Source organism: Mobula hypostoma, chromosome 10 (genome assembly GCF_963921235.1).
Source record: "Mobula hypostoma chromosome 10, sMobHyp1.1, whole genome shotgun sequence".
NCBI lineage: Eukaryota > Metazoa > Chordata > Chondrichthyes > Myliobatiformes > Myliobatidae > Mobula > Mobula hypostoma.
The window spans coordinates 116,820,258-116,831,696 of NC_086106.1; positions in this window are offsets into that span (position 1 = coordinate 116,820,258).

Consider the following 11,439-nt stretch of genomic DNA (forward strand, 5'->3'; position numbering starts at 1 on the left):
AATATGTTTGTTTTCTGGCAGCAGTACATTGCAATATATTATAAAAACTATACAATAAGAAATATATATGCCATATATAAATTATATTAATAGTGCAGAAAGAGAGTAAAAAACAGTGAAGTAGTATTCATGGATTCATTGTCCATTCAGAAATCTGATGGTAGTGGGCAAGAACCTACTCCTGAAACATTGAGTGTGTGGCCTCAGGCTCCTGTACCTCATTTTGATGGTAACAATGAGAAGAGAGCAGATCCTGGGTGATGGGAGTCCTTAATGATGGATGCCGCCTTTTTGAGGCATTGCTTTGTGTAGCTGCCCTCGATGCTGGGGAGGCTATATTCTATGTTGGATATCATTGAGGAGGGAACAGATGATGGAGTGGAGGAATAGTGAATGATGGTTTAGTGGGGCACAAGGCAGTGATGCTCTCACACTGAATGGGATGAGTTTCCAAAAGTGGCATTGAAAGGATGGAGGTACAGTGTGTAGGATTTATATGATTGTGCAATTTTTCAGTATTTTTGAATAAGTTTGAAAAAGGCAAATTTTGATATGCACAAACTGGGAGAACTGAAGGTTTAGGAGGACCTTGATCGTAGACTGAGTGACTGATACTTTGCAAATGGGACAGAGCTATATGCCAAACTGAAGACTGAAACCTCTTGCCATTTATCATAGCATAATGGTTATGTTCTGTCAAGCAGAGGTAAATCGGGATAAAAATTGGTCGTTGGACAGCATAAAACACACATGAAGAACAATGAAGGACAGAGAGAAAAGGACATGAAGAGAATTAGAACCACACCATTATTTGGGATATGGCAGATGTGGTTACATAAACAAGAATATCTTTTCAATTCAAAGCAGCAGATCAATTAAACTTTGTCCAGCTATTAATGAATAATAATAGAATCCAAACCTCCAAGAGCACCACAACCTTGTCGTAGGGTTTGGAGGCTTGCATGCCTCAGTGACCCAGAGAACTTTATGCTTTGGCTCATGGTATGGTCACCCTTGGCAAACAGGTCAAAGGGTAGAGGCCAGACTAAGAGAGGTCCACTGGTCCTCCAGATTCAGGGGCTCAGCTCAGGGCTAACAATCCTGACTGGTAAAACAAAATTGTTACAGAAACAGCAATGAAGAATCCTTCTACATCTAAGTGTGTTGGTATTCTTGAGTCTCAAACCAGGACGTTCATGACTGACAGTAATGAAAACCATGAGGACACGATGAAGGAAGCCCTGAACACCACCAGAGATGGAGGACCTTCATTGCTGCCCTAAATGCCAGTGGTGTAACAGGCAGTAAGTAAGTAAGTAATATAAACAAAAAGACTGTTTTCATTCATCATAGAACTTCAGCATTGTCTTTCCTTTTAACATTAAATGAATCCATGCTCTGGATAAGCTGAAGCAGGGACTGCACTGTACTTACAGTAGACTTCCAGAAAACAGTTGCTAAAGTGCCATATGAAAGATCATGCAAAAAATATGAGCTCAATTGTGTAAGAATTAACATTGATGGGGATTGGATACAAAGAGTAAATGGATCTGTTGAGGTAGCCTCCAACCTGATGGCATGAAAATCGAGTTCTCCAACTTGGCTGCTATCCCTTTTCTTCAGTTTCTCATCCTGGCCCACTAATAACTCTTCTTCACTGGCTTATCACCTCCCCTTGGTGTCCCTCCTCCTTCCCTTTCTCCCATGATCCATTCTCCCTTCAAATCAGATTCCTTCTTCTCCAGACCTTTGCTTTTTCCACCTATCATCTCCCAGTTTCTTATTTCATTCCGTACCCCTCCCCCTCACCTGGCTTCACCTATCACCTTCTAACTTGTACTCCTTTGCCTCCACTACCTTCTTATTCTGGTATCTTCCCCATTCCTTTCCAGTCCTGATGAAGGGTCTCAGCCCAAAACGTCGACTCTGTTCATCTCCATAGAGGCTGCCTGACCTGCTGAGTTCCTTCAGCAATTTTTTTTGTTGAGATACAGTGAGGAATAGGCCCTTCCAGCCCTTTGAACCTTGCCACACAGCAATCTCCGATTTCCAGGACATCTCAAATGCCCTCTTTCTTTAAGGATCGTGTTTTCCCTTCTGCCATCATCAATGATGCCCTCACCCGCATCTCCTCCATTTCCCCCAATTCGGCCCTCACCCCATCCTCCCGCCTCCACAACAGGAACATAGTTCCCCTTGTCCTCACTTATCACCCCACCAGCCTCCGGATCCAGCACATTATCCTCCGCAACTTCCACCACTTTCAACAGGACCCCACCACTAAGCACATCTTTCCCCCTCCACCCCTCTCTGCTTTCTGCAGGGATCATTCCCTCCGCGACTCACTGGTCCACACATCCCTCCCCACGGATCTCCCACCCGGCACTTATCCCTGTAAGCGTAAGTGCTACACCTGTCCCTACACATCCTCTCTTGCCACTATTCAGGGCCCCAAACAGTCCTTCCAGGTGTGGCAATACTTCACTTGTGAGTCTGTTGGGGTCATCTGTTGCATCCAGTGCTCCCTGTGCGGCCTCCTCTACATCGGTGAAACCCAACGCAGATTGGGGGACCGCTTCGTCGAGCACCTCCGCTCCGTCCGCCACAACAGACAGGATCTCCCAGTTGCCACCCACTTCAACTCTGCTTCACATTCCCATTCAGATATGTCCATACATGGCCTCCTCTACTGCCATGATGAGGCCAAACTCAGGTTGGAGGAGCAACACCTCATATACCGTCTAGGTAGTTTCCAGCCCCTTGGTATTAACATAGAATTCTCCAACTACTGTTAATTCCCTCCCCCTCCCTTCCCTCATCCCAATTTCACTCTGCCCCCTCCCCCAGCTGCCTATCACCTCCCTCATGGTTCCGCCTCCTTCTACTACCCATTGTTTTCCCCTATTCCTTCTTCACCTTTCCTGCCTATCACCTCCCTGCCTCCCCTCCCCCACCCCTTGATCTTTCCCCTTCCTGGTTTTTCACCTGGAACCTACCAGCCTTCTCCTTCCCACCCTCCCTCACCTTCTTTATAGGGCCTCTGCCCCTTCCCTCTTCAGTCCTGACGAAGGGTTCCAGCCCGAAACGTTGACTGATCATTTCCACGGATGCTGCCCGACCTGCTGAGTTCCTCCAGCATGTTGTGAGTGTTCCCAATCTCCGATTTAATCCTAGCCTAATTATGGGATAATTTACAATGACCAATTAATCTACTAACCACTACACTACTGTGCTGCCCCACTTTGTGTACGTGTTGCTCTGGATTTCCAGCATCTGCAGAAACTCTTGTATAAAAGGATCTTCTACTGGTTGCCAAGATGAGATGAGTGATGTGCCACAAGGACTGGTGCTGAGGCCTTAACTATCATTAACATGAATGAAAGCAACAAAGGTGTGGCTGAGGAAGACACAAAGATCGGTAAGAAAGCATGTTGTAAAGAACAATAAAAAAAACCTCCACAAGAAAACACAAACAACAGGAATTCTGCAGATGCTGGAAATTCAAGCAACACACATCAAAGTTGCTGGTGAATGCAGCAGGCCAGGCAGCATCTCTAGGAAGAGGTACAGTTGACGTTTCGGGCCGAGACCCTTTGCCAGGACTAACTGAAAGAAGAGCTAGTAAGAGATTTGAAAGTGGGAGGGGGAGATCCAAAATGATAGGAGAAGACAGGAGGAGGATATGAGAGGATCATGGGACAGGAGGCCTAGGGAGAAAGAAAAGGGGAGGGGGAACCCAGAGGATGGGCAAGAGGGGTATAGTGAGGGGGACAGAGGGAGAAAAAGAATGTGTGTATATAAATAAATAATGGATGGGGTAGGAGGGGGAGGTGGGGCATTAGCGGAAGTTTGAGAAGTCAATGTTCATGCCATCAGGTTGGAGGCTACCCAGACGGAATATAAGGTGTTGTTCCTCCAACCTGAGTGTGGCTTCATCTTTACAGTAGAGGAGGCCGTGGATAGACATATCAGAATGGGAATGGGACGTGGAATTAAAATGTGTGGCTACTGGGAGATCCTGCTTTCTCTGGCGGACAGAGCGTAGGTGTTCAGCAAAACGATCTCCCAGTCTGCGTCGGGTCTCGCCAATACGTAGAAGGCCACATCAGGAGCACCGGACGCCTACACAAAAAGACCTCACTTGAATGGACAAAAAGATATAGTTTTTTAAAAAGAAAAGGTACTTTGGAAGGTGTTGGTATTCAAAACGGCCTGAGGGGTTAGCAAGCAATTAGGAAAGAAAACAGTTTATTGATCTTAAGCAGTTCACACAAAATGCTGGAGGAACTCAGCAGGTCAGGCAATATCTATGCAAATGAATAAACAGTCGATGGTTTGGGCCGAGGCCCTTCTTCAGGACTGGAAAGGAGGAAAGATGACAGAATAAAAAGGTGGATGGGGGGGGCAGGAAGGAAGATAGCGAGAGGGTGATAGGTGAAGCCTGTTGGGTGGGAAAGGTAAAGGGCTGGAGAGGAAGGAATCTGATAGGAAAGAAGTGTGGACCATAGGAGAAAGGGAAGGAGGAGAGGACCCAGGGGGAGCTGATAGGCAGGTGAAAAGAGGTAAGTGGCCAGAGTGGGGATTAGAAGAGGGGAAGGGGAGGGAATTTTTTTTACCAAAAGGAAAAGTCAATATTCATGCCATTTGGTTGGAGGCTACCCAGGTGGAATATAAGGTGTTGCTCCTCCACCTCGAGGATAGCCTCATCGTGGCTCAAGAGGAGGCCATGGACTGACATGTCGAAACAGGAAAGGGAATTAAAATGTTTGGCCACCTGGAAGTTCTGCATTTGGCAGATGGAATGGGGGTGCTCGATGAAGCGGTCCCCCAGCTTACAAGGAGTCTCACCAATATAGATAAGTTCACATTGGGATCACCAGACATAATAGACAACCCATCAGGTTTGCTGGTGAAGTGTTGCCTCATCTAGGAGGACAGTTTGGGCCCTGAATGGAGGTGAACGGGGCAGGTGTAGCACTTTGACCACTTGCAGGGATAAGTGCCGGGAGGGAGATTAGTGGGGAGGGACGAATGGACAAGGGAATCACGGAGGAAGCGTCTCTGCAGAAAGCAAAGTGTGGGGAAGAGGTAAAGATATATGTTTGGTGGTAGGATCCCTTTGGAGGTGGCGGAAGCTGCGGAGAACGTTGTGTTGGATGCGGAGGCTCGTGGGGTGGTAGGTAAGGACTAGAGGAACTCTATCGCCGTTAAGGCGGCAGGAAGATGGGGTGAGCATGGATGTTCAGGAAATGGAGGAGATGCAGCTGAGGCCAGCATCAACGGTGGGGAAAGAGAAACCCTGTTCTTTGAAGTTTATTGATCCTTATTGCAAGGGGATTTGATTAAAAGAGTAGAGGTGTATTGCTCCAATTATATACAGTTCTGATGAAAGTGCAACTGTATCTACTATCGTGTGTAGGTCTGTACACCCCATCCACGGAAGGATCAAGAACATAGAACAGTACATCACAGGACAGACTCTTTGGCCAATGATGTTCTGCCAACCTTTAAACCTACTCCAAGATCAGTCTAATCCCTCCCTCCCACATGGCCTCTATTTCTCTTTCATCCTTGTGCCTATCTAAGACTGTCTTAAATGTCCCTAATGTATCTGCCTCTACCACCAACCCCGGCTAATGGTGCTTCTTTTGGCTGTATTCATGTACGGTTGAATGACAATTAAACTTGAACAGGCTGCCCAATATACCTATGCAAGAGAGAGTGCAGTGGAAGTTCACCTGCCTGATTTCTAGTGTCGAGGTTTTGTTGCATGAGGAAAAATTAAGCAGACTGGACCTGCGCTCCCTAAGGTTTAGAAGAATGATGTGATCTCTTTGAAACATTATTTTTATTGGTTTGGCAGCTTAGACACAGGAATGTGCTGTCCCTGGCTAGGATGTTTGACACCAGTAGTCAGACTCTCAAAATGAGAGGTTGAAAAATTGTGACGTTGAGAAGAAATTTTCTTTGGAGTTTCAATCAGAACATAAGAAACAATCAATCTGTTGAGCCTACTCTGTTATTGTTTTACCTTGTTCTACCTCAATGAACTCTGCAATGATCTGAATGAACAGTATGCAAAACAAGCATTTCTCTCTCCCTCTCTCCTTCCCTCCCTCCCTCTCTCCCTCTGTTCCTCCCTCTCTCCCTCCCTTCCTCTCTCTCTCCCTCCCTCTCTCTCTCTCTCCCTCTCCCTCCCCCTCTCCCCTCTCCCTCTCCCTCTCCCTCCCCCTCTCCCCTCTCTCCCCCTCTCTCTCTCTCTCCCCCTCTCCCTCTCCCTCTCTCTCCCCCCCTCTCTCTCTCTCTCTCTCTCTCTCTCTCTCTCTCTTCCCCCCCTCTCTCTCTCTCTCTCTCTCTCTCTCCCTCTCTCTCTCTCATAAACCAACTCCAATTCATTAAGATCATGGCTGATCCAATCTTGGCCTCAAAACTGCATTCTCACACATCTTCAGACCACTTGACTCCTTCTTGGTGTAACACCAAGTTCTGCTTTGCACGCTCCGTAACTGCCTCCGTACCTCTACAGACTGCAGAATTCTAAATGTTCATGAGCACTGAGAGAAGAAACTTCCTCAGTTCTGTCTGAAATGAGTACATTGTTATGGACCCACATACAGCTCTCCATTTACACAAATCCTAACCTAACCCATTTTATTTTCTCCATTCCTCATCAACCATCCTCGGCCTCACCCATCACCACCGCCAAGATTCTATCACACATCTACTGGCTGATTGACTTATCAACTTGAATCAGGTTTGATTAATATCACTGAAATAAGTTTTGAAATATGTTGTTTTGTGGCAGCATTATATTGCAGTACATTATTTTTTTTAAAAAAAACCTATAAATTACAGTACTTACTGTCCATTATGCCACTGGCGTTTAGGGCAACAACGAACGTCCTCTACCTCTGGCGGTGTTCAAGGCTTCCTTCATCATGTCTATAATTCCCTTTCGGTTTTCACTAGTCAGTCAGCAAATCCCAGATGGAGACTTGGGAATACCATCACACTCAGACGTAAAAGGACTCTTCATTGCTGTCTCTGCAACAATATTGTTTTACCAGTCAGGGTTGTGAGCCCTGATCTAACTCCCTGAACCTGGAGGACCGGTGGGCCACTCTTAGTCTGGCCTCTAACCTTTGACCTGTCTGGCATGGCTGACCCCCATCAAAAGCCAAAGCATGAAGCCTTGACTCTAGTCAATGTGGTTCTCTGGGTTACTGAGGCACGCAAGCCTCCAAACCACAAGTTTGAGGTCCTCTTGGAGGATAAATTACAATAAGAAATATATATAAATTTATTTAAATAAGTAGTGCAAAAACTGAGGAAAAGAGGAAAAAAATAAGGTAGTGAATACACGTGGGTTTATTGTCCATTTAGAAATCTGATGGCAGAGGGGATGAAGCTGTTCCTAAAACACCGAGTGTGTGTTGTCAGGCTCCTGTGGCTCCTGTACCTCCTCTCTGATGGTAGCCATGAGAAGAGGGCAAGTCCCAGGTGATGGGATGCTGCCTTTTGAAGCTGGGGAGACCGGTGCCCATGATGGTCAACTGTACCCCTTCCTGTAGACGCTGCCTGACCTGCTGCGTTCACCAGCATTTTTTTGTGTGTGTTCCCATGATGGAGCTGGCTGAGTTTGCAACTTTCCGTAGCTTTCCCCGACCCCGTGGAGTGGCCCCTCCATGCCAGAGGGGGACACAACCAGTTAGAACGCTCTCCACGGTACATTAGGTCTGCACTGTTTTTGGGATTCATTTCAAGAGGATGAGAATATAAAAGCAAGGATGTAACATTGAGATTTTATAAAACACTGGAAACGCCTCACTTGGAGTATTGTGAGCAGTTTTGGGTTCCTTATCTTAAAAAGGATATGCTGAAACTGGCGACCATGCAAAGGAGGTTCATGAAAATAATTCCAGGATTGAACAGCTCATCATATGAAGAGTGTTTGATGGCTCTGGGGCTGTATTCATTGGAATTTAGAAGAGTGAGGGGTGACTTCATTGAAACCTGTCAAGGTGAAAGGCCTTGTAGAGTGGTTGTGCAGAGGTTTCCTATAGTGGGAGAGTCTTAGACCAGAGGCCACAGCCTCAGAATAGAGGGGTGTCCTTTTAGAACAGAGATGAGGAGAAATTTCTTTAGCCAGAGTGGTGAATCTGTGGAATTCTCTGCCACACACAGATATGAAGGCCAAGTCTTTACGTATATTTAAGGCAGAAGTTGATAGAGCCTTGATTGGTCAGGGCATGACAGGATATGGGGAGAAGGCAGGAGAATGGGGCTGAGAGGGAAATTGGATCAGCCATGATGAAATGGTGGAGTAGACTTGATGGGCCAAATAGCCTAATTCTGCTCCTATTTCTTATGGGATGTGGGAGGAAGCTCTAGCACATGGAGGAAACCCGGGCACGTAGAGGAAACCCCGAGCACATGGAGGAAACCCGGGCACATGGAGGAAACCTGAGCACGTGGAGGAACTCCAGCTGCAGTGCTGTCGACAAAAAAGCCTTGCAGAGGGTGGTTAGGGGAGCAGAGAAGGTTATTGGGGTCTCCCTACCTTCTGTCCAAGACCTCTTTGAGTCGATGCCTCCAGAAGACACAGTACATCATTAAAGACCTCTCACACCCTCTCCATGAACTGTTTGTTCTTCTGCCATCAAGCAAACGTTACAGAAGCATCAAAACTAAAACCACAAGGCTACTAAACAGCTTCCTCCCACAGGCAGTCAGACTGCTAAATAGCTGCTCTACCTGACTCTGCTTTGGACACTTTTAATTTGCACTGGACTCTTATAACTGATTTTAACTGACATGTGGCTGTTGTGTTTTACTATTTATTGTTATGTTTATTATTTAGTGTTGCACTCACAGAGCTGATGTACGGTTAGAATGACAATAAAGTTTTTTTGAATCTTGAATCTTTAAACCCGGGCACGTGGAGGAAACTCGAGCACATGGAGGAAACCTGGGCACGTGGAGGAAACTCGAGCACGTGGAGGAAACTCGAGCACGTGGAGGAAACTCGAGCACATGGAGGAAACCCATGTGATAACAGGGAGAATGTAGAAATTCCACACTGACTGAAGCAAGACGAGGATTGAACCTGGCTCACCAGAGGTGTGGGCTCACTACTGTGCTTCCCTCGCAGTTCATAGTTACTCAGTGCTGGGCAACTGGACCTAATGGCAATTTGTTGCACCCACAATGGTTCCACTACAACAGGAAGTGGAGAATGTTTTTGGTTCTAAGAGTTAATGTTATTTTATTTCGAGATACAGCACGGAACAGACCCTTTCAGTCCAAACCACACTGCCCAGCAACACACCTGCTCTAACCCGAGCCTAATCACGGGACAATTTACAATGACCAGTTAGCCTGCTAACCGGTACACGGTCGGGCTGCGGGAGGAGCTGGAGCACACGGAGGAAACCCACGCGTTCAGAGGAGGGTTGGACATGCTCCTTACAAACAGAACCGGAATTGAACTCTGAACTCCGAATCTCGAGCCGCATTAGCGTTGCGCGAACTCTGAATCATCGTCGTTATCGTTATGTGCCGTGTCTGTATGATGTAGGCGACATGATTGTTCTTGGCGAATTTTTCTGTGGAAGTGATTGGCCATTACCTTCTTCTGGGCGGTGTCTTTACAAGACGGGTGACCCCAGTCATCACCAATACGTTTCAGAGATCGTCAGCTATCAATGGCCGTATAACCGGAACCTGTGCTATGTATCAGCTGCTCATACGACCATCACCACCACCTCCCATGGTTTCACTTGACCCTGACCCGGGGCGGGGGGGGGGGGCTAATCAGGAGCTACACCTTGGCCATGGGTGACCTGCAGAGGGAAGGAGCACCTTACACCTCCTTTGGTAGAGACGTATCTCCACCCCGCCACTCGTAGTACTCTGAAAAGGGCACACATAATCAACAGCAGATTAAGCCAAGTCAAGTCACTTTTTATTGTCATTTCGACCATAACTGCTGGTACAGTACACAGTAAAAACGAGACAATGTTTTTCAGGACCATGGTGCTACATGAACAATACAAAAACTGTATTGAACTATGTAAAACAACACAAAAACTACACTAGATTACAGACCTACCCAGGACTGCATGAAGTGCACAAAAACAGTGCAGGCATTACAATAAATAATAAACAAGACAATAGGCACAGTAGAGGGCAGTAGGTTGGTGTCAGTCCAGGCTCTGGGTATTGAGGAGTCTGATGGCTTGGGGGAAGAAACTGTTACATAGTCTGGTCGTGAGAGCCCGAATGCTTCGGTGCCTTTTGCCAGATGGCAGGAGGGAGAAGAGTTTGTATGAGGGGTACGTGGGGTCCTTCATAATGCTGTTTGCTTTGCGGATGCAGCGTGTGGTGTAAACGTCTGTAATGGCGGGAAGAGAGATCCCGTTGATCTTCTCAGCTGACCTCACTATCCACTGCAGGGTCTTGCGATCCGAGATGGTGCAATTTCTGAACCAGGCAGTGATGCAGCTGCTCAGGATGCTCTCAATACATCCTCTGTAGAATGTGGTGAGGATGGGGAGGGGAGGGGGGAGATGGACTTTTCTCAGCCTTCACAGAAAGCAGAGACGCTGCTGGGCTTTCTTTGCTATGGAGCTGGTGTTGAGGGACCAGGTGAGATTCTCCGCCAGGTGAACACCAAGAAATTTAGTGCTCTTGACGATCTCTACGGAGGAGTCGTCGATGTTCAGCTGAGAGTGGTTGTTCCGTGTCCTCCTGAAGTCAACAACCATCTCTTTTGTTTTGTTCAGATTCAGGTTGTCGGCTCTGCATCAGTCTATTAGCCGCTGCACCTCCTCTCTGTATGCTGACTCATCGTTCTTGCTGATGAGACCCACCACGGTCGTATCATCGGCGAACTTGGTGATGTGGTTCGAGCTGTGTGTTGCAGCACAGTCATGGGTCAGCAGAGTGAACAGCAGTGGACTGAGCACACAGCCCTGGGGGGCCCCGTGCTCAGTTGATGGTGTTGCAGATGCTGCTCCCGATCTGGAATAAAGTTTTAATTAGAACAAAAAAATCAACGTGGATTAGAAGTTTAAACTTAATTGTCATTGAACCATATACTGTACATGCATATAGCTGAACGGAACACATTCCTCGGGGCCAAGGAACAAGACACAGTACATACAGTCACACACAGCACGTAGAGTTATGACAACACGTACAGCCACAGAATAATATCAGCACAATCCCTCAGTAGCAGAGCCTGAAGATTGATGGTGCACGCGATGTTGTCCCGGAGCCAGGTTTCTGTAAGAACAAGCTGGGAGCCACTGCATTGATGCAAGGAGGTGTTAACGGGAAAGGGGCTGTTTAGGACGGGAGAGGTAGAGTGTGATTGGTTCGAGGTTGAAAGTAAATTTATTATCGAAGTACGTGTATGTCACCATTTACTACCCTCAG